Raw genomic sequence first — 22606 nt, forward strand, 5'->3', positions numbered from 1 at the left:
TACCAATAACACACTTGGAAATGATTTTATTAGGAGTAACTAAGGCAATTTTTTTTTTTTTTTGTTGTTCGAGGTAGCATCTCATTATGGTCCAGGCTGACCTGGAGTTAACTATGTAGTCTCAGGGTGGCCTTGACCTCTCAGGGATCCTCCTACCTCTGCCTCCCAAGTGCTGAGATTAAAGGCGTGTGCCACCACGCCTGGCTTATTAAGGCAAATTTTGTTGCTATGTTAAGGCAGGCTGGCCTAGAAGTCAGGTCAGTTGCCTCCTCCTTTTAAGTAACAGGACATTACAATCTTTTTTTTTTTTTCAAAAATATTTTATTCCATACAAATCCCATATGGTACAAAGCACTACATGCTTGAGTCTATTCTCCAGGTAAGGTTCAACCTACATTAGAGGCAAATAAATAAAAAGGAAAGCATACTCTAAAGAATAGATAGAAAATTTTCTTGCACAAGATGAAAGTGTTTGCAGTTTAGCAGTTGTTATGTCAACACACCTGTCAGGAGGCACTTATTGCATGCTTAAAAGAACCTTTAAAAGGCAAAATGTCTCCATTATCTTTTCTCTTGTATTTTCTGTAGAAGATACTCCATTTGCAGATTGAGGTTTGGTTGTCCCTTTTTAGTTCTTTTGCTCAGTACTTTGAATGCCTCCATTTTTTTTTTTCTTTTTTTCTTTTTATAGAGCCTTTGAGCTTCCTTTCTCGCTTGCTTTCTCTTTTCAAATTCCTTTCTTGGCAGCACCTGCTCATATTCTTCTTGTGCTTTTTGATTTAATGTTTTCTTTCTATTTTTCTTTGGAAGAGTCACAGAATTTGCTGCATTGATGCACTGTTGCTCTGGCCGAGCATGGGGGGCTCCACACTGGGCTTTAAATAAATCCTCTTCATTGCCAGGCTGGTCAACATACTCTTCTGACAAAGGCTGGGCAACATTTCCTTGAGTCCTTCTTCTTCAGCTCAATAGAGATGTTTCAGATGTTCTGGGTAATGATCTGTGAACTGAGATTCCTGTGACGTGGGAGCCTTCTTTATCTTCCACTGTAATTTCTTGTAATTTTGCTGTATCTTCAGTTTTCTTCGAAAAGCAAAGCCTTGTCCCTCACGAATGCTCCCCAGGAAGGGTGGCGGATGGCTCGGCCGCCAGGTCCCGTGCTTCCCATCATTACTCCTAAATGTGCCCGCAGAAGCCGCTTCCTGGCGCATCCCGAAACCCGCAGTCCGCCACCTTTTTTTAGAAATTTTAAAATATCTGACAAACTATGTCACCACTCCAGAAAGAATTCTATTGTTTTCAATGATCCTCTATGTAAGTTGAAGTTGACCTAGAACATAAACTCAGTAATTATATTTATTTTACCATGTAACAAAGTTTACATAAAACTTCAGTTCACCATAGGCTTTAGTTAAACATGACCTTTTTTTCCCTTTCTTGCAGCTTCTTGGTGCCGGCATTGCGGTGGCTGGGCAGGGCTTGCATCCACCTTAAATCAGCCCTGCCCAGGTTCAGCCCCACCCAGCTCCCGGGCACTCACCTGGGGTCTGGTCTAGCACTCGTAGAGGTAATGGCAGAGACTGGCCCAGAAGACTGCTGGAGTCTGAGTCTGGCTACCTGAAGGGGAAAGAAGGGAAGGGGTGCTGGGCATGGAGAGGGAGTGGCCTCCTGTAGTCTGGGGGTCATTGGCCATGCCTGGCAGCTCAGGACCCTCTCCTGAAGGCTCCAGCTTATGCCTGGCAGTGCCCAACAATGTCACATGTCCTTTCTCATGTGGATCCCAGCATTGAATTTTTAGATTTCTATTTAAGTTGGAGTAAGAGTCAATAGTAGTGGCCAAGAAGCTTGAAAGGGACCATTGGGGAGGGCTTAAGGAAAGAGGATAGATATGTAAGTAAAGGGACATAACACTGGGGGTGGAAAGATCTAAGGGAAGTCAGGGGACAGGGATGGAAGGGAGGAGGGATGTTTAATCAAAACAAAAGATGACATGACCTGGGCATAATGGTGCATGCCTTTAATCCCAGCACTTGGGTAGCTGAGGTAGGAGGATCGCTTTGAGGTCAGGCCAGCCTGAGACTACTATAGTGAATTCCAGGTCAGTCTGAGCTAGAACAAGATCCTACCTACAAAAATAAAATAAAAATAAAAATAGAACAATGGGCTGGAGAGATGGCTTAGTGGTTGAGGTGCTTGCCTGTGAAGCCCACGGACCCATGTTCAACTCTCCAGATCTCATGTAGGCCAGATACACAAAACAAAAAGATGAGGCAAGCACAAGGTGGCACAAGCATCTAGAGTTTGATTTGAGTGGCTGAGGCCAGTTCTTTCTTTCCCTCTCTCTCTCTCTCTCTCTCTCTCTCTCTCTCTAAAATAAGAAAATAAAAACAAAAAAGAAAGTATGAAAGCCAGGTGTGGTGGTGCACATCTTTAATCCCAGCACTTGGGAGGCAGAGGTAGGGAGATCACTATGAGTTCGAGGCCACCCTGAGACTACATAGTGAATTCCAGGTCAGCCTGGGCTAGAGTGAGACCCTACCTTGAAAAACAAAACAAAACGAACAAATAAAAAAAGATATGAATGAGCTACATGGAAATCTACTCTGGTAGATAATTAAAAATAAAATTTAAAGGTCTTGTTTAGGGGTTAAGGTGCTTGTCTGCAGAGTGTAAGGACTCATGTTCAACTCCCCAGATCCCACATAAACCAGACACACAGGGTGACACACGTGCACAAGGTAGAGCATGCATACGAGTTTGGTCACAGTGGCTGGAGGCTTTGGCACATCAACTCTCTCTCTCACTTGCTCTTGCTTTCTAATTTTAAAAAAGCCAGTCTGTTGGGCTTGCCTCAAAAAATAAAATTTAAGCCAGGTATAGTGATGCATACCTTTAATCCCAGCCTTCAGGAGGCAGAGGTAGGAGGATCACCATGAGTTTACGACCACCCTGAGACTACATAGTGAATTTCAGGTCAGCTTGGGCTTTAGCAACACTCTACCTCAATACACCAAAAAATAAATGAAATATGAGGGTTGAAGAAATAGCTCAGAGCAGTTAAGGTGCTTGCCTGCAATGCCTAATGACAGAGTTTCAATTCCCCAGTACCCACATAAATCCAGATACACAAAGGGTACATGTATCTAGAGTCACTTGCAGTGGCTAGAGACTTTGACATACCCATTCTCTCTCTCTTTCTTCCTCATTCCTCTCTCTCCTTGCAAATAAATAAATAAAATACTAAAAAAAAAGGGGGGGAGGGGGGGAGGGTATTACCATGGGATATTTTTTATAATCATGGAAGTTGTTAATAAAAATTCGAAAAAAAATAAGAATAAATCCCAAAGTGAAAAATAAATAAATAAAATAAAAACTTAAAGGCTAGGTGTGGTGGTGATGCATGTGTTTAATTCTAGCACTCCAAGGCTGGCGTAGGAGGATTCTGTGAGTTTGAGGCCATCCTGCGCTAGAATGAGACCCTACCTCAAATAAATAAATAAATAAAAATGAAATTTAGGCCAGGCGTAGTGGCACACACCTTTAATCCCAGCACTCAGGAGGCAGAGGTAGGAGGATTACCATGAGTTTGAGGCTACCCTGAGACTACATAGTGATTTCCAGGTCAGCCTGGACTAGCGTGAAACCCTACTTCAAAAAACCAAACTAAATAAATAACATTTAGGAGCTGGGTGCTAGAGATCAAGCCGGGGGGCTTCATACATACTAGATCAGAACCCTGCCTACTAAGCTACATCCCCAGCAGCTCTGAGCTCAGCTTTGTATAATCCACTTCTCTTGTACCTCATTAGTTAGAAGAGTTACAGGGCTTCTGCTCTGAAGTGTCAGTCACATGGCAAGGAGAACATGTGGGAGGGACCTGCTTTTGGAAAACACAGCAGTCCCCTCTTACCTTAGGAGGATACAGTCCACAACCTCCAGTGGCTGCCTGAAGCCTTAGGTCATGTCAAATTCTATACAGTTGTTGTTGGTCTGCATGGCTATAATAAAGTTCAGTTTATAAATTAAGCATAGTAAAAGATTAATAATAAGTACGATCAAGTAGAACAAGTGGGGACTGGAGAGGTGGCTTAGTGATAAAGGGGCTTGCCTGCCATTTCAACTCTCCAGGACCCACATAAGCCAGATGCACAAGGTGGCACATGCATCTGGAGTTTTTTGCATTGGCTGGAGGCCCTGGTGCACCCATTCTTTCTCTCTCTCTTTCTCTCAAATAAAATAAAATAAAGCCAGGCATGTTGGCACACGCTTTTAATCCCAGCACTTGGGAGGCAGAGGTAGGATCACTGTGTGTTTGAGGCCACCCTGAGACTACATGGTGAATTCCAGGTGAGCCTGAGCTAGAGTGAGATGCTACCTCAAAAAACCAAAAACAAAAGCCAAGTGGCACATGCATCTGGAATTTGTTTGCAGCAGAAAGAGGCCCTGGGGCACTCATACTCTCTCTCTCTCACATACACAATACAAATAAATAAAAATAAATATTTAGCCAGGTGTGGTGGCTCACGCCTTTAATCCCAGCACTCGGGAGGCAGAGGTAGGAGGATCACTGTGAGTTTGAGGCCACCCTGAGACTACAAAGTGAATTCCAGGTCAACCTGAGCTAAAGTGAGACCTTACCTTGAAAAACTAATAATAATAATGATAATAATAATAAATTTAAAATTATGTGAATATAAAATAGGTATGATGATGCATGCTTTTTATCATGGCACTTGAGAGCCAGGGGTAGGAGGATCACTGTGAGTTGGAGGCTACCCTGAGATGACATAGTGAATTCCAGGCCAGCCGAGCAAAACCCTACCTCAAAAAACCAAAAACCTTAAAAATAAAATAAAATTTAGAGCTGGGCGTGGTGGGACACACCTTTAATCCAAGCACTTGGGATGCAGAGGTAGAAGGATCTCCATGAGTTTGAGGTCACCCTGAGATCACATAGTGAATTCCACAATAAAAAATAGAATTGAGAGCTGGAGAGATGGCTTAGCATTTAAGGCACTTGTTTGTGTAGCCTAAAGACCCAGATTTGATTCCCCAGAACCCACATAAATCAGATGTACATGGTAGCACATGGTTCATTTGTAGTGGCTAGAGGCCCTGGTGCATCCATTCTCTCTCATTTTCTATCTCTAATCATAGTACATAAATAAAAATGAAAAATATTTTAAAAAATAAAATTTAATTGGACATGGTGGTGCATACCTATCAACCCAGCACTCTGAGGCTGAGGTAGGAGGATCACTGTGAGCTTGAGACCAGCTTGAGCTAGCGTGAGAGAACCTATCTCAAAAATAAATAAAAAGGGCTAGAGAGATGGCTTAGCTGTTAAGGTGCTTGCCTATGAAGCCTAAGGACCCAGGTTTGATTCCCCAGGACACACATAAATCAGATGCATGAGGTGGCACATGTATCTGGAGTTTGCAGCAGCTGGAGGCCCTGGCGTGCCCATTTTCCCTCTCTCTCTCTCTCTCTCTCTCTCTCTCTGCCTCTTTTTCTCTCAAATAAAAGAAATCTAAGCCATAGGTTGTTACAGGAAAATCCCAGTGCCAGGGGTGGGAAATTTTCCAGTGAGTTAATTGTTGGTCAGGGGTGTCCACAGGGCCCCCCAAACAATACAGGCTATTGCCAATGCTCTTGGTTGCCCAGCAGAACTAGATTGTAAGACCCTTTTGTTGAAGACCCCACATGCTTTGGTTGCAGGACACTGAGAAACCGAACTGAAACTGAGCTGGGAAATCTGCCTGCTGACTAACTGCCACAGTGCTGTAAAATGCTATGCAGGCTGCAGGAGAGAAGAGTCATCAACAGTCTTAACCAGGAGTGGGCCCTGTGAGCTATGCAACTGTGCATTAGGCCATAGATGTGCCTAAATGTGGAATAGTGGCAAGTCTGTTATGGGGTAACATACTCCTCTCTGGTTAGATTTTAGGTCTATTCTGTGGGAGGGAATTCATGATTGGTCAGAAGCCCATGGCTTGGAGCTGGGTGTTGTAACCCACACTTTTAAACCCATCCCTCAGGAGGCTGAGGTAAGAGAACTGCAAGTTCAAAGCCAGCCTGGGTTACATAGTGGGTTCCAGGTCAACCTAGGCTAGAGTGAGATTACCTCAGGAAAAATAAAATGACAACAAAATAGTGGAGGAATTGGGCCGTGCATGTTGGTGCACGCCTTTAATCCCAGCACTTGGGAGGCAGAGGTGAGAGATCACCATGAGTTCAAGGCCACCCTGAGACTACATAGTGAATTCCATGTCAGCCTGGGCTAGAGGGAGACCCTACCTCGAAAATAATAATAAATTGTCAATAAAAAAATTAAAAGCTGGACTTAGTGGCTCATGCTTTTCTTCTTTCTTTCTTTTTTCTTTTCTTTCTTTTTTTTTTTTTTTTTTTGGTTTTTCAAGGTAGGGTCTCACTCTGTCCAGACTGACCTGCAATTAACTATAGTCTTAGGTGGCCTCTAACTCTCAGCGATCCTCCTACCTCTGCCTCCCCAGTGCTGGGATTAAAGGCGTGCGCCACCATGCCCAGCCTAAATTGTTCTTTTTCTCCTCTCTTTGTGACTTTTTAGAGGGGTTTGACTATTAGTGAATAGTTTGGTATCTAAATGTGATGGAAGCCAGCTGTCCCTAAGAACTCTCTAATTTGCCAGTAATTTCTTAGGGCAGGCAGGGTCCAGATTGCCCTTTTCTACTCTGGTTCCAGGATCCTCTTGAGATCTGAAATCCTAGATACTTAACCTCCTTTTGACAAATTTGGGTTACCTTGAGAGAAACTCGCTACCCAGCTCTGTGAAGCAAGTCTTTTCGGGTGTTGTCCTCTAAAGTTTCACTTGCCAGGAGCAAGTTATCTACATATGGTAGAAATGTGCACTTTACTTGTGTGTTTGGAATGTGCACCAGGTCATCTGCCCAAGTTTCCCCAAATATTGTGGGGGAGTTTTTAAATCCTTGTGACAATAGAGTCTTAGTTGTTCCTTCCAGTCTGTGGCAGGATCTTCCCACTCAAAGGCAAATATGGGCTGAGTTATAGGTGCCAGGCAGAGGCAGAAGAAGGCATGAGTTAATGTAAGAGCTTAGTATTGTAAAACAACCCAAATTTAAAAGTTTTATTAATTGTGACTGATGTTGCCCAAAATATAAAGATAGTTGAATTTATGAAATTAAGTGTATGATCATTTCCATCTGGGAACAATCCTGGGACAATTACATAGTTATATTTTTGTACGGACATTTTTTTTTTTCCTGAGGTAGTTTCTCATTCTAGCCCAGTCTTACCTGGAATTCCCTAGGTAGTCTCAGGATGGCCTTGAACTCATAGCAATCCTCCTACCTCTGCCTCCTGAGTGCTGGGATTAAAGGCGTGCGCCACCACGCCTGGCTTATAGTTCTTTTTTTGAGGTAGGGTCTCACTCTAGCTCAGGCTGACCTGGAGCTTACTCTGTGGTCCAAGGCTGGCCTCAAACTCACAGTGATCCTCCTACTTTAACCTCCTCAGTGCTGGGATTAAAGGTATGCACCCTAACTCCTGCTGCACCTACTTTTTCATGAATCCAAATAATTTCTTCGCATTGATTATGAAGTGAAAGCTGGATTTGAGTAAAAGAAACATGAATAAAAAATATTTTTTAAAAAATTATTTGTTCATTTTTATTTATTTATTTGAGAGCAACAGAGAGAGAAAGAGAGTGAGAATGGGCGCGCCAGGGCCTCCAGCCACTGCAAACGAACTCCAGACGCGAGTGCCTCCTTGTGCATCTGGCTAACGTGGGTCCTGGGGAATCAAGCCCCGAACCAGGTCCTTAGGCTTCACAGGCAAGCGCTTACCCGCTAAGCCATATCTCCAACCCGGAAAAATCTTTTTTATTTCCTTTTTCTGAGCAAGTTTTAGTTGTCTCCTCCCTTCTGCTGTCTGTCTTCTCAGTCCTGTGTACAAACGTGTGACTGACCTGAGGTCCATGTGAGACCTCACGTGCCCTTTACTTCTGGTTGGCCATTTGAACTCCTGTAGGCAGTCTGTCCAATCTGTCCAATTTCCCAGCAGCTTGGACTGGGGTAAATAAAGGCTGTGGGCACGGGGGCGGGGGTGGGGTGGGGGATTCCTGAGAGGACTGACCTGCTAAATGAGTGTTGAGTAAGATTGTTCTGCATGTTAATAGACATAGTTTGGGAATGATTTTGTTTCCATCTGCCTGTAGGAGAAAAGAAACCTAAGGTGCTTGTGGGGAAAATGAAACAAGCAGACTAATACCGAAGAGGAAAGTTAAAGTAAGTAGAGGATGCTCTCCAGGCAGGGACAGCCTTGCTTGCTGCCTGAGACAGATGCCTAAGATTACACAAACCCGTGTCATGTTTTTCTTTTCTATGGGGACTTCAGGGAATCAGCTGCCCAAAGTTACACGTGATGCTCTCAACTACAGGACCAGGAATAGGACCCATCTACTTATTAACCTGGAATTTCTGAGTCATTCCTTGGGCTGTCTCAGTTCAGAGGCAAATCATTTCTTTTGCATCTTCATAGAGAATTAATTCAACAATTGTCATCCAAACAGGGGTCCAACAGACCCAAAGATGAATCAGGGTAGAGTGTTCATCTGAGGGGGGGGTACGGTTAGGGTGAATGGACCCCTGAAATTAAAAATGGCAGGAAAGTCTGTACTTGCTAGAAATCAAAGATGATCTGACTTCTTATCTCTTGCCTAGTTCCCTAGACCTGTTGTCCACAAACAACCAAAACCCCTCCTGGGAGGGAGGTTTTTCATAGGATTTAAACATTGCGATTGATCAGGTTCAGCCTCGGAACTTAATGTCAGGGCCAGCCTCTTCCTGAGACAGTCCCTAGCCCTAGCCAACCAGCTATCTCTCTGGTTCACCTGAGCCAGAAGACAGCGCATCACCATCACCATAAGGTTATAAATACCTTTGCAAGGGAGGGCAGGCTCTCTGACCACTTGGGAACTTCCAGCTGTGGGTGAGATTTTTCCCTCTGCTGGGCCTGGGCTGTCTTGGTCCAGGCCCAGGCCTAGCTGGGAGGTCCCCCCCTAGCCCTTACTCTCCACATGTTTTGTTTTGTTTTTTTTAATCCCCTCCAGCTCCCCCATGGCAGGAACTTCTTCCTCTTCCTCCTCCTCCTCTTCCTTCTTCTTCTTTTTTTTTTTTTTTTAGGTAGGGTTTCACTCTAGGCCAGGCTGACCTGGACTTCACTATGGAGTCTCAGGGCAGCCTTGAGCTCCTGCCTTCTGAGTGCTGGGATTAAAGGCGTGTGCCACCACGGCCAGATTTTTTTCTTCTTTTTTTAACCTGTGGTTTTCCCAGGCCCTCCATGTGGGATCTCTAGCCACATGGGTGCCTTTCCTTGGCTCTGTATTTCCTTCAATAAATATAACAATTTAATAATTATCCTTCTCGGCCTTTTAATTCAATTCTTTGATTAAAATTAAAAACAAATGTAGGGTTTGGGATTCAGAAACTTTGCTGTACCCTAACACTCTGTTACACATCTACAAAGCAAATCCTGAGTGGCTAGCATCCTCAGTGTGGGTAGGGTGGCATACTTCCTAGATGAATGCCGTCTGGGAATGACCTGTCCCAGCAGCATGATGTTCATCTCTGCCTGCTATAAAAACAAAACATCTTGGTCTAGAGAGATGGCTTAATGGTGAAGGCATTTTCCTGCAAAGCCTAAGGACCCAGGTTTGATTTTCCGGGACTGACGTAGCCAGATACACATGGTGGCACATGTATCTGGAGCTCATCCTCAGTGGCTAGAGGCCCTGGCATGCCCATTCTCTCTCCCTCTCTCTTCCTGAGCATGGTGGTGCACGCCTTTAATCCTAATACTTGGGAGGCAAAGGTAGGAGGATCACCATGAGTTCAAGGCCAACCTCAGATTACATAGTGAATTCCAGGTCAGCCTGGGCTAGGGCAAGATCCTTCCTCAAAAAACCATCAGCCGCTGGCCCATACATGACTCTGCACTCCCAAGTGTACCTACACACATATGAACACACACATGCAAACATACCACACAGACATACCCATACCAAAAAAAAAAAAAAGGAGGGCTTGAAACATGGCTTAGTGGTTAAGGCACTTGCCTGCAAAGCCAAAGGATCTAGGTTTGATTACCCAGGACCCATGTAAGCCAAATGCCCAAGGTGGTGCCTGCATCTGAAGTTCGTTTGCAGTGGCTAGAGGCACTGGTGCACCCATTCTCTATCTGCCCCTCTCTCTCTCAAATAAACAAATAACATTTTTTGAAAACAAGAAATCTGTGGCCTTATGAATGATTAGTCCATGTATAGAAGCTACAGACATTGTTCTGTTCAATGGAAATGATATGTCCATTAAATTGCTCTCTACACATTTATGTTGGTGTCCATAGGTTGATTCTGCTGTTAACAGACATGACTATGGGGCCTCACTTCCTGCAATGCTGACAACCACCACCACAACCCAGTGCTGAGCTGTGGCAAACTTCTTTTCTCTAGTACAGCTGGAATACTTTGCTCCTCCATCTGCATAATTGGAGTAATTTTTATAGAACCTCCTCAATCAGATGGAGCCTTTCCCCGACAAATATAAGCATTAATGAAAACAAAACATAAAAGGCCCATTCTAAATGTGAGTCCTGACAATAGTTAGGAGCACATAACTAAAACTCAGCCCACACAGCCCACACAGCCCACACAGGTTAGTAAAGAAAGGACCTGCTTGAGATTGGGACAGAAAGACACAGGAAGCTTTTAAACAAGCCATAATAACAGCTTTCTGTTCTACATTTGTACCTTCTTATCATTGATTTATTGCTATGGAATTTTCTGTCTGTGACCCCAAATCATGTAACCTTATAAACTTGTAACCTACCAATAGTATAACATATTCAAGATGATGTCAAATTGCCTGCTACACTATCTATAAAACCCTCAAGCGATCAGAGCTCAGTACTCAGGCTTTGGCTATTCCCCTGAGTCCATGTTGACATGAATAAATTTTCTGATTCTTCATTCTATCTCTGGTGCAGGTTCTGTGAACCTTAGTTTCCCATATCAAATCCATACCTCAAAAAACCTAGACAAATAAATAATTTTTTATTAGTAATATATATAGTGTATATACAGCCATGATGGTACCATCATTAGCCTTCTCCCTGTCATTCCCCCATGAGGATTGTGGGTGTGGCCATTAGTTATGGGGGAGAGGCAATGTCTCTGTGCATAATGACCCAACTTATGGCTTAAATAAATAAAATTAAAAAAAAGAAAGCCTGGTATGGTGGCACATGCCTTTAATCCCAGCACTTGGGAGGCACAGGTAGGAGGATTGCTGTGAATTCGAGGCCACCCTGAGACTATATAGTGAATTCAAGGTCAGCCTGGGCTAGAGCGAGGCCCTACCTTAAAAAACAAAAAACAAAACAAAACAAACAAAAATTTAAAAAAAGAATTAAGCATGTGGCAGAAATACCATCAAAAGTCACTTATGGCTCTGTAGTAGACACATGTCCATTAATAAATGTTCTACAATTGTGTTAATGTTCTGTTGCTATACCAAATACTTGTGATAATCAACTTATAAAAAGAAAATGTTGCCAGGCCTGGTGGTGCAGGCTTGCAATCCCAATTACTTGGGAGGCAAAAGTAGGTGATTACAAGTTCAAGGCCTCCTTGGGCTTATAGAGCAAGTGCAGGTCCAGCCTGGAAAATTTAGTGAGACTCTATTAAAGCTAAAAGTAAAAAGAGGGCTGGAGGGCTGGAGAGATGACTTAGTGGTTAAGCGCTTGCCTGTGAAGCTTAAGGACTCCAGTCCGAGGCTCGGTTCCCCAGGTCCCACGTTAGCCAGATGCACAAGGGGGCGCACGCGTCTGGAGTTCGTTTGCAGAGGCTGGAAGCCCTGGCGCGCCCATTCTCTCTCTCTCCCTCTATCTGTCTTTCTCTCTGTGTCTGTCGCTCTCAAATAAATAAATAAAAATTAAAAAAAAAAAAAAGAGGGCTGGAGAGATGGCTTAGCAGTTAAGGCACTTGCCTGCAAAGCCTAAGGACCTCATAAGTTGATGCAAGTGCAAGGTCGCACATGTGCACAAAATGGCACATACACTTGGGGTTCAACTGCAGTGGTTGGAGGCCCTGGTGCACCAATTCTTTCTCACTCATTAAAAGGAAAAAGTAAAGAGAGGGCTGGGTATGTATGGTTCAGTAGTAGAGTGCTTGTCTAGCAAGCTCAAGACCCTGGGTTCAATCCCCTACACACACACACACACACACACACAAGAAAAGACAAAAGGCTTATTTTCACTCACAGCTGGAGGCTCCAGTCCACAATCAGAAGGTCTCATTGCTTTGGGGCTTGCAGTGAAGGCACACCTAGGACAGAAGGGCTTGGCAGAGCAAGCTGCTTATCTCATGGCCAGAAAGCACAGGAGGGAAGGAGGAAGAGAGCAGGGCATCCACTTTCTTTCCAAGACACACCCTAAGATATTCCCCCGAGGCCTCATGTTACACGTTCTGCCACCTCCGTTCTGTGGGACTCTTCTCCTCACACAGGCAGCGCAGGCAGAGAGCATCTGCCCCAGCATGCAAGGGACAATGATTTACACAGAATGGGTTAGTGCACATGGTCTGCTGGGTGTGAGGGGCACAACACTTGACACTGTTCGGAACTTGGAGTTAGGCTGGATGGTACCAATGTCCTGTATTGATGAGCTTGAGAGCTTTTCCTGACTGGCATCTTCTTTTAGTGTTTGCACATTTCTTCCTGACCACCTGGGCAAGCAGCTCTCTCCTCTAAGATCCAGTCACCCACCAAGCATTTTCTCCAAGGGTCAAGGGCCAGTGTAGGGCTCCTTCCTGGTCAGGTAGGTAGTGCTGAGGCAAGAACCAGGCCTGCTGGTTCCTCCCTAGGAGTTGAGGAGGATGATGAGCGTCGGACGACTCAGAAACCTCTCCTGGCCACCAGAAAAAAAACCACACAGAGTCGGGAGTCTTTTCGATGCAGGAACTCGCAGAAACAACTCACTTTATCACTTTATTACTCTACGCAGTTGCCTATATCATGTTGGGGACAAAGGCGGGGATTTTAGGATGGGGGAAGAGGTAAGGGCCAATAGTAAACTTTAACTATTGAAATGGAAATTACAATTGCCACGGAAGTAGCAGGCCAGAAGCCATTAGGTGTCTTGCTGAGTCCTAGCTTGCCAGAGACAGGTCACCAAACTTTAGCTAGGCTCAGGAAGTTCCACTAGTCCTCATGCCTGGGCCTTTCAGAGCCCAACAGGCCAGGGCTTGATAATTCACTGACACTCATCAGATATTTTCCATCACTGAAACAGTGGTGTCCAATCTGTTCACCACTAAGGTAATCCTTAAGGATAAATCCTCTTTTTAGCCTCATAATTTTTTGTGTTTTGGAAAGCATAGTTTATTGAAGATACTAGAAGGCAGTAGGCCGAGCAATAGCTGTAGTACAGTCCAGAATCTCTTGCTTTTTTAAAAATGGATGTCTCTTTTATGCTTTCTTTTTTAATTTTTATTTATTTTTATTTTATTTGAGAGAGAGGCAGATATATATAGAGAAAATGGGTGCACCAGGGCCTTCAGCCACTGCAAATGAACTCCAGAAAAATATGTCCCCTTGTGCACCTGGATTATGGGTCCTGGGGAATCAAACCTGGGTACTTTGGCTTCACAGGCAAACGCCTTGACCACTAAACCAACTGTCCAGCCCAGAATCTGTACTTTTTATTGACAATCTCCATACATATAGACAATATACAATGATGGTAATCCTCTCCCACCACACTCCCTCTTCCTCATTTTCTATCACCCCTTCTCTGAATTCCTTCTTTCTAACTAGTCTCTCTTCTACTTGGAGACCATTATTATTTTTTTCTTCTATTATGCAGGTCTTGTGTAGGTAGTGTTAGACACTATGAGAACATGAAGGCCATGACCATTTTGTGTCTGGAAGACAATATCGTAAGTACTTAATACATCCTTTTTTTTTGTTTGTTTGCTTGTTTCTGGTCTTTTGAGGTAGTGTCTTGCTCTAGTCCAGGCTAACCTGAAATTTTAGGCTGGCCCTGAACTCACAGCAATCCTCCTACTTCAGTTTTTTGAGTACTGGGATTAAAGTATGTGCCACCACACCCAACCTCAGAGTTTTTGTGTTTTGTTTTGTTTTTTTTTCCTTTGGTTTTTTTGAGGTAGGGTCTCACTCTAGTCTAGGTTGACCTGGAACCCACTCTGTAGCCCACGTTGGCCACAAATTCACACAGCACAGTGATCTTCCTACCTCAGCCTACCGAATGCTAGGACTAAAGGTGTGCAACACCATGTCAGGTTGCCATAATTTTTTTTATTATTATTTTTCTGAGGTATGGTTTCACGCTAGCCCAAGCTGACTTGGAATTCACTCTGTAGTCTTAGGGTGGCCTCAAATTCACAGTGATCCTCCTACCTCTGCCTACTGAGTGCTGGGATTAAAGGTGTGCACCACCAAACCCAGCTACCATAAACTTTTTTTTTTTTTCAAGGTAGGGTCTCACTGTGGTCCAGGCTGACCTGGAATTAACTCTGTCATCTCAGGGTGGCCTTGAACTCATGGCAATCCTCCTACCTCTGCCTCCCGAGTGCTGGGATTAAAGGCGTGCACCACCACGCCCGGCTAAAATTTTTTTTTGTTTATTTATTTTTATTTATTTGAGAGTGAGAGACAGAGAGGCAGAGAGAGAGAGAGAATGGGCGCACCAGGGCCTCCAGCCACTGCAAACAAACTCCAGACGCGTGCGCCCCCTTGTGCATCTGGCTAACATGGGTCCTGGGGAATTGAGCCTCAAACTGGGGTCCTTAGGCTTCACAGGCAAGCGCTTAACCGCTAAGCCATTTCTCCAGCCCATACTAATGATAGAGGCCGGCTGTCCTCTTTTTTTTTTTTTTTTTTTTTTGAGGTAGGGTCTCACTCTAGCCCAGGCTGACCCGGAATTCACTATGTATTCTCAGGGTGGCCTCGAACTCACGGCGATCCTCCTACCTCTGCCTCCTGAGTGCTGGGATTAAAGGCGTGTGCCACCACCACGCCCCATAAACTTTTGATTATGTTTTCAGTAACCAGCTATGAATTCCCTCCCATGAAGTGAGTCTAAAATCCAATCAGAGAGCAGTTGGTTTCCCCCATAACAGACATGCCACCATTGCATGGTTAGCACATTTGGCCTGACTGGCCAGCTGTAAAGCTTGCAGGGCCCATTGCTGGTGAAGACAGCTGATGACTTTTCTCCCTGAGCAGCATGCATAGGTCTTCCCAGCTACTCAACTGGGAGAAGGCTTCCAGCTGAACTCCAATTTGATTTTCCAATGTCCTTCAGCCCAAGCATGTGTCTTCAGTAATAGTAGGGTGCTTTTTTTTTTTTTTTTTTTTTTTTTCTACACTGTCCTGTGCAGCCCATGCTAGCCTTTGAACTTGCTTCATTGTTGAGAATGATGTTGGGCAAATCCAAGTCGCACTGAGATTACATTTTGCATTAGGTGTCCTAGGCCAACCATTTCCATGGAGGGGAGGGAAGACCTGAGTGGCATCAGGTATCAGAGGAGACCAGGAAAGGCCTTTGATTCCCACTGGGAGGCAGGGTAAGCAGAGTGGCAGGACAGATACCCACAGTAGGATGGAAGATCAGGGTTTCTTGAAGTTCTTGGAAGAGGTGTGAGGAAATCTTGTGTAGCTCAATCCCACATAAGGCAGCTGTTTTATTCTACAGAATAAAGTCAAGAGCAAATGAAGGGCAGTCACTGTAAGTGCCCATGTTCTAACAGTCCATTCCTCATTAGCATGACCAAATCTACAGAAAACTCACTGCCTAGTCATTCCCCCACTAGCCCACCCCACTTCCCACATCAGAACCTCAAGCTCTCACCCTTTTGTTCTTGTTTTTTTTTTCCAGGCAGGGTCTCACTGTAGCTCAGGCTGACCTGAAACTCACTCTGTAGTCTCAGTCTGGCCTCAAACTCACAGTGATCCTCCTACCTCTGCCGACCAGGTGCTGGGATTAAAGGTGTGCATCTCTACACCTGGCTAAGGTCTCACTTTGTAAGATATGAGAAATTCGTCAGAGCCTTGTGGACTGTCCTTACCTAGGGAAGAACAAAACAGGGCATGGGAGCTCAAAAGACCGTGGCTAAAGTAAAAATTATGGGCTGGCTGAGCTTCCCATAGACCCACTTCCTCAAGGGGCTCAGGGACCCTCCTCCTCCCATAACACTTACTTGTTTTCTGGGCATTACTTCTTCCTTTTACACTTGTAGAAAGTAAACCTATAAGATCAGAAGAGGACAGGGCCATGAGGGCCTAGAGGAACCCCTAGTCCTGACCCTGGGGAAGTTTCTAGAACTGTGACTGGAGATGAGGAATATATGTATATGTGTACACACACATATATATGTATGTATAATATATGCAGAAGGACTTAACCAACTGTCCTCCTGCTGGTCTATCCTCATCCTTTGCCCGTACCTGTGACAACTGCTAGGAATAATGTTCCAATCAACAAAGCATCCATGTGAAAAACTTTCCTTCAATGTTCATATTAGGCAAGAGGGTTAGCACACTAGCCCCAGAGTAAGTAGGCACAAAGGTATGGATTCCCATTACTGAATCAGGGCACACTTCTACCACATCTCTTCCCTACCTTTACACTTCCTTCTCCATAGCTCAAGCAACACAGTTCCAGTTACAAGGATAAAAGTTCCAGTGACAGCAATGGTTAGCAGAATAAGTATAGTAGTGGGCTGAGGTGGCTCTAGAAAGAGAAGGGAAGGGTCTTGATCCCCAGGTCTCAATCCTAACCTTGCTCAGGGTCTCCAGAAAGGTTCCTGTTTTCTTTGACAACAGGCACTATGTCCACATTCTCTCCTTATCCCATTTCACGGTTAGGGGCTCAGGCAACCCCTCCTGGTGCACCAGGTACTTGTATCTCTCCTCCTCCCCTGAAGATACCACCACAGCTGTCCACTTCTGGAAGGTTCCATCCCCTGGAAGCCTGGTCTCCACAAGCTCCATGTCCTGGGTCAGGTCCTCTCCATCCCACTGCCAGGACAGGCTGATCTCCGCAGGATAGAAGCCCAGGGCCCAGCACTTCAGATTGACACCCCCTTCAGGTCTAGGGTAATGGGTGCTCATGTGACCATCCTGAAGATGGATAAGAAAACTAGAGTGGAGAACAGATGTCTTTAACCCAGACATCAACTATATATAGGCATCTGTGATAAATTAGTTTTTGAAATATTCTAAGTTTGGAGTGTGACAATCTAGGGTGGAGCCTTCATGTCACTGAGGGTGGAAAAGGGATTTTGTTCCTCAAATGGGTGGGGTCTAAGTTCTCAGAAAAGCTGGAATCAGACTACCAATTCCAAGTCAGCCTCGGCTAGAATGAGACCATACCAAAAAAAGAGAAAAGATTAGTCTCTCTTATTTGCCTTTCAGGGAAAGGTGGTCCTCTGGGTCTCCCCCTCCACTAGCTGCCTCTCAATCCAGCACCTGTGACCGAGGTCTATGCCCCCAAACCTTCCACCCCAGCCTTAGAGATACAAGCAAGGAGGTACCCCGCGGTGTGGCTCACGCTCCACACATGCGCGTAGCAGAGTCTCCTTCCCCGTCTTCAGGTATCTGTGGTCACTCCACGCACCCTCTGGAGGTACGCCTCACGGGCCTGGGACTTCTGTTTGGAGATCTGAGCCGCCACGCCCACCGCCGTCCCAGGGCGCATGTCCTGGTTCAGGGAGATGTAATCCACACCGTAGTAGGCCTCTTGACAGAACCTGGAGGAATCGCCCGTCTGGTCCCACTTCGCAGCCGTACACCCACTGCAGGGTGTGCGATTCTGGACAGGGCAAGGCCGTTCAGCACCGCCCCTTGGTCAGCACCAATGTTTGATCAGCAGGGCTTCTTGGTCAGCCATGTCCCTACGTCAGCCTCGTCCCTTGTTCAGGATCACTAGGTCAACACGGCTCTTTGGTCAGCTACGCCCCTTGGTCAGCACCGCCCCTCATTCAGCCCCACTTCCTTCCCAGTCCCGCCCAAGCCGTCAAAGTGAAAGTGGAACCAAAGCCCGGCGCGGTGAAGCATTCCTTTGATCCCTGCACTCAGGACGGGGATGGGGGCAGGGGACGGAGGTAGGAGGATCATCGTGAGTTCGAGGCCAGCCTGAGAGTCCACAGTGAATTCCAGGTCAGCCTGAGCTAGTCAGACCCTGCCTCCGGAAACGGAAAAAAAAAAAAAAAAAAAAGAAAGTGGAAGGGAAATCCAAGCCCACCCACTGGGGTTCTCCAGAGGTTGAGGGTCTAGGCAGGTCTTGGGGCAAAATGCAGCGGACCTGGACGACCTGGCCCGTCGGTGGAAGAACGTGGGCAGTGGCCACTCACCGCGGTCGTTCTGGTTGTAGTAGCAGAGCAGCGTCCTCAGTTTCCCGCGGAAGGTCTTCGCGACGTCCAGGCGACCCGCGTTTCCCGCTCCCATTACCGCGGGCCCCCCTGCGCCACCCACGGCGCGCGCGGCTCCATCCTGGGCGTCCCCGCGGCGCCCTCGAAGCGCCCGCACTGCGCGCCGTCCAGTAGCCCACGGCGTTGAAGCCGGGCTCCGCGAGGCAGGGCCGGGATACGGCGGTGTGGAAATACCGCAGCGAGAGGGAGCCTGGGGCCCTGCTGGTATATAATATATAATTTATTTTTCTCAACTTTTATTAACATTTTCCATGGTTATAAAAAGTATCCCATGGCAATACCCTCCCTCCCCCCCACTTTCCCCTTTGAAATTCCATTCTCCATCATATCCCCTCCTCATCTCAATCAGTCTCTCTTTTATTTTGATGTCATGGTCTTTTCCTCCTCTTATGATGGTCTTGTGTAGGTAGTGTCAGGCACTATGAGGTCATGGATACCCAGGCCATTCTATGTCTGGAGGGAGCACGTTGTAAGGAGCCCTACCCTTCCTTACATGGCTCTTACATTCTTCCTACCACCTCTTCCGCATTAGACCCTGAGCCTTGGAAGGTGTGATCGAGATGTTACTCAGTACTCCAGTCACTTCTTTCCAGCACTATGATACTTTCTGAGGCATCCCAAAGTCACTGCCACCTGAAAAGAGATTCTGTACCCAAAGTGAGAGTAGCATTAATATAAGGGTATAAATATTAAGAGAAGTGCTTACTGGGCAGTTTGATAAGCATAGTATATACATTTTTCCAGACATCAGCAGATGTTACACCCCTAGGGCTCATGACTACCCCTGTTTTAAGTTTTCAGTATCAGGGATGTGTTTCCCCCCATGGAGTGGGCCTCCAGTCCAATCGGAGGGCAGTTGGTTTCCACCATGACAGACATGCCATTTTTGCACCTGTTGGCTCATTTGGGTTGGCTGGCTAATTATAAGGCTTACAGTGTCCACTGTTGAATATCTTCACTGGTCATACATATATATTTAAATAAATAAAAGATTTTAGCTGGGTATTGTGGCATATGCCTTTGGAGGCAGACATAGGAAATAGGGAATTGCCATGAGTTCAAGGCCAGTTTGTGACTACATAGTGAATTCCAGGTCAGCATAGGCAAGAATGAAACCCTACCTTAAAAAAAAAGTCGGGCGTGGTGGCACACGACCTTAATCCCAGCACTCAGGAGGCAGAAATAGGATTGCTGTGAGTTCAAGGCCGCCCTTAGACTACGTAGTGAATTCTAGGTCAGCCTGAGCTACACTGAGACCCTACATTGGGGGAAAAAAAAAAGGGCCTAGTGTGATGGTGCACACCTTTAATCCTAGCACTTGGGAGGCAGAGGTAGGAGGAGGAGGCCACCCTGAGACTACATAGTGAAATCTAGGTCAGCCTGAGCTAGAGTGAGGCCCTACCTCAAAAAACAAAACAAAACAAAACAAAACAAAACAAAACAAAATAAAAGGTGTGGTGGTGCTTGCCTTTAATCCCAGCACTGGGGAAGCAGAAGTAGGAGGACTGCCATGACTTCAAAGCCACCCTGAGACTACATAGTGAATTCCAGGTCAGCCTGAGCTAGAGTGACTCTACCTCAAAAAAAAAAAAAAAAAAAAACCTATCTTGGGAAATTTTGCATTTTTGTTCCTTTTCAGCAAAATATTAGTGAGGTTCTTAGGATTGGGACAACTCTTTGATCAAGCCAAAATGTAAAGTTAAGCAGCTATGCCTCTGCCTTCCCAGTTTTGACTTTTGAGGTTACTGGAAGCCCTGAGGATTAAGGCTGAGGCTACGGCAAAAGAAAACTAGGAAGACAGGCTCCATTGGGTTTGGGTAACCATCATAGAACTAGGCAGAGAGTCCATGCACCTTGGGCAATAGTTACTAGATGTGTGCCAGGCCTTAGAACAAGTATGTCCATGACCAGGCTAGCCTCAGTGATAGTAAGACTGGCTGGAAAGCCTCATAGCTAAGCTCCAGCTTTCAATAAGCCACCCTTCCCACAGTCACACAAAATTTGCTGAGACCAGCAGAATATATTACACACATGAAACGTTTCCAGGGTCTGGTTTTGTTTGTGCCTTCCTTACATTACTGAGTCTGTGGTCACCTCGCTGTTTTCACACTAGGTGGCGCACTAAGCACAGGTTTGTATCAATTCTGCTGATCTAGAGGGGGAATGGGTGTGGTGGTGGTGGACAGTGACCATAGGATTTCCTGGGAAGAGGTGCGGTGTTTTTACTAATTTAAGGAAGACACAGCCATCCTTAGACGTTCACCGCTTCTTAAGTTACCGCTTATAAACTCATTTTATTCATCCACATGAACTTGTAAGATTTATTCTTTGGGCTTTTGGTGCTGACCCAGTTTGGAAGATGTTAATTTTACATTTTTTATTTTTCTAAATATTTTTTATTTATTTGAAAAACCGAGAGAGATAGAGTTCTGTGTGCTTCAGGGCTTCCAGCCGCTACAAACTCCAGACTCACGTGCCACTTTGTGCATCTGGCTTTATGTGGGTACTAGGGAATCAAATTCTGGTTGTTAGGCTCTGCAGACAGGTACCTTAACTGCTGAGCCATCTCTCCAGCAATTTTATATTTTCTTTGGAAAGTCACACAACAGGGTGCTGTAGGTGTGGGAGAATAAACAGGAGAATTAAGCATTTCAACAGGAAGCTTTTTTTTTTTTTTTAACCAAGGTAGGGCCTTGCTCTAGCTCAGGCTGACCTGGAATTCACTATGTAACTATGTAGTCTCAGGGTGGCCTTCAACTCACTGCAGTCCTCCTACCTCTACCATACCCAACTCAACAGGAAAGGTTTTGTCCAGCAGGGGTCAGTTGGTCATACATTTCTCCCATATAACTAACTGGACTGTCAAATGCACTTTTGGCATTTCTCCAGGTTGAATTTTTCCCCCACTGCAATACCCACTAACCCTAGCAATGTGTCATGTGAGCACAATTTTGGCTGATAGGAACACCTGCTTCCTAATTTAGTCCCCACACAGGGCCCTGGTAGCACCAACACAACTAAAATTACTGTCATAGTTCTGCATCACACTCCTGTCAGGCCAAAAGAACACTTAGTTGATAAAAGCAGTGGTAGCGGGACTAGGAAAATGCCTTAGGAGTTAAAGCATGTGCCTGAAAAGCCTAAGGACCCAGGTCAGATTCTTCAGGTCCTGCGTAAGCCAGATACACAAGGTGGCACATGCGTTTGGAATTCATTTGCAGCAGTTGAAGGCCCTGGTGCACCCATTCTTTCTATATGCCTCTTTCTCTCCCTCTCTCTAATAAATAAAACTAAAATGTTATTTAAAAAATAATGATAACTAATAAATACATAAAAATACTTAAGAAGGATGAGGAGGAGAAGAAGAAGAGGAAGAGATTAAGCCAGAGAGTAAGAGGAAGAGAGTAAGCCAGGCTGGCCAGCCTCCTCTTGTCTCTCCCCATGTTTCAGTAGCTGAGGCCATTTTGTTCCTTGTTGGGGCTCTTGCATTATCAATGACTCTCTGACCTCCATGTGTTTTCATACAGAGTTACTTTACCTGCCTACATGTGGGTGGGTAGACAACTCCATAGATCCCAAGTTTTCTTTTTTGTCTATTCTTTCCTTTCTAGACATCTTCAACTAATTGAAATAACAAAGGGATCAAGGGGGCAGGCAAGTTTTGATGCTTTGCAATATCTGACTACTTATCTAATTTCCAGGGATAGATTCTGCATCTGAGATCACCTCCTGGACAGGAACAACTGGAGCCCCAGGAGGATCCCTTCCAAGGGCAAGATGACCCTCCTGGATGCGCACAGAGAATGAATCATTCCCATCGTGTCCCCAGCAGCGACAGAGGCTTTTCACTCTTAGGGATGCTGGCAGAAGGTATTTTGTGTGACTAAGCTGGGGGTGTAGTGACCTTGGACCTGCACCATTAGGACTTGTAGGCCTGTTTCTTTCCTGGGCAATGGGTAGAGCCGAGGGCCTGCTTTATGTAGTTGAAGATGAGATGAGGTACAGGCACTTTGAGACCAAGGACAATGTTATCATCCTCAAATACATATCTCAAGATTATTGAATGAATACTTAAACCTGTGATCTCAGTTGACATTTCTGTTC

The 22606-nt window shown here is 45.3% G+C and overlaps 2 pseudogenes; both read right to left on the bottom strand.

The window, feature by feature from the left end:
* Nucleotides 1-333: 333 nt before the first annotated feature.
* On the bottom strand, nucleotides 334-17680 carry LOC101614949 (annotated as a pseudogene).
* LOC101615239 lies at nucleotides 15409-21287 on the bottom strand (annotated as a pseudogene).
* Between the last annotated feature and the right edge of the window lie 1319 nt (nucleotides 21288-22606).

Source organism: Jaculus jaculus, chromosome 8, assembly GCF_020740685.1.
Source record: "Jaculus jaculus isolate mJacJac1 chromosome 8, mJacJac1.mat.Y.cur, whole genome shotgun sequence".
Taxonomy (NCBI): Eukaryota; Metazoa; Chordata; class Mammalia; order Rodentia; family Dipodidae; genus Jaculus; species Jaculus jaculus.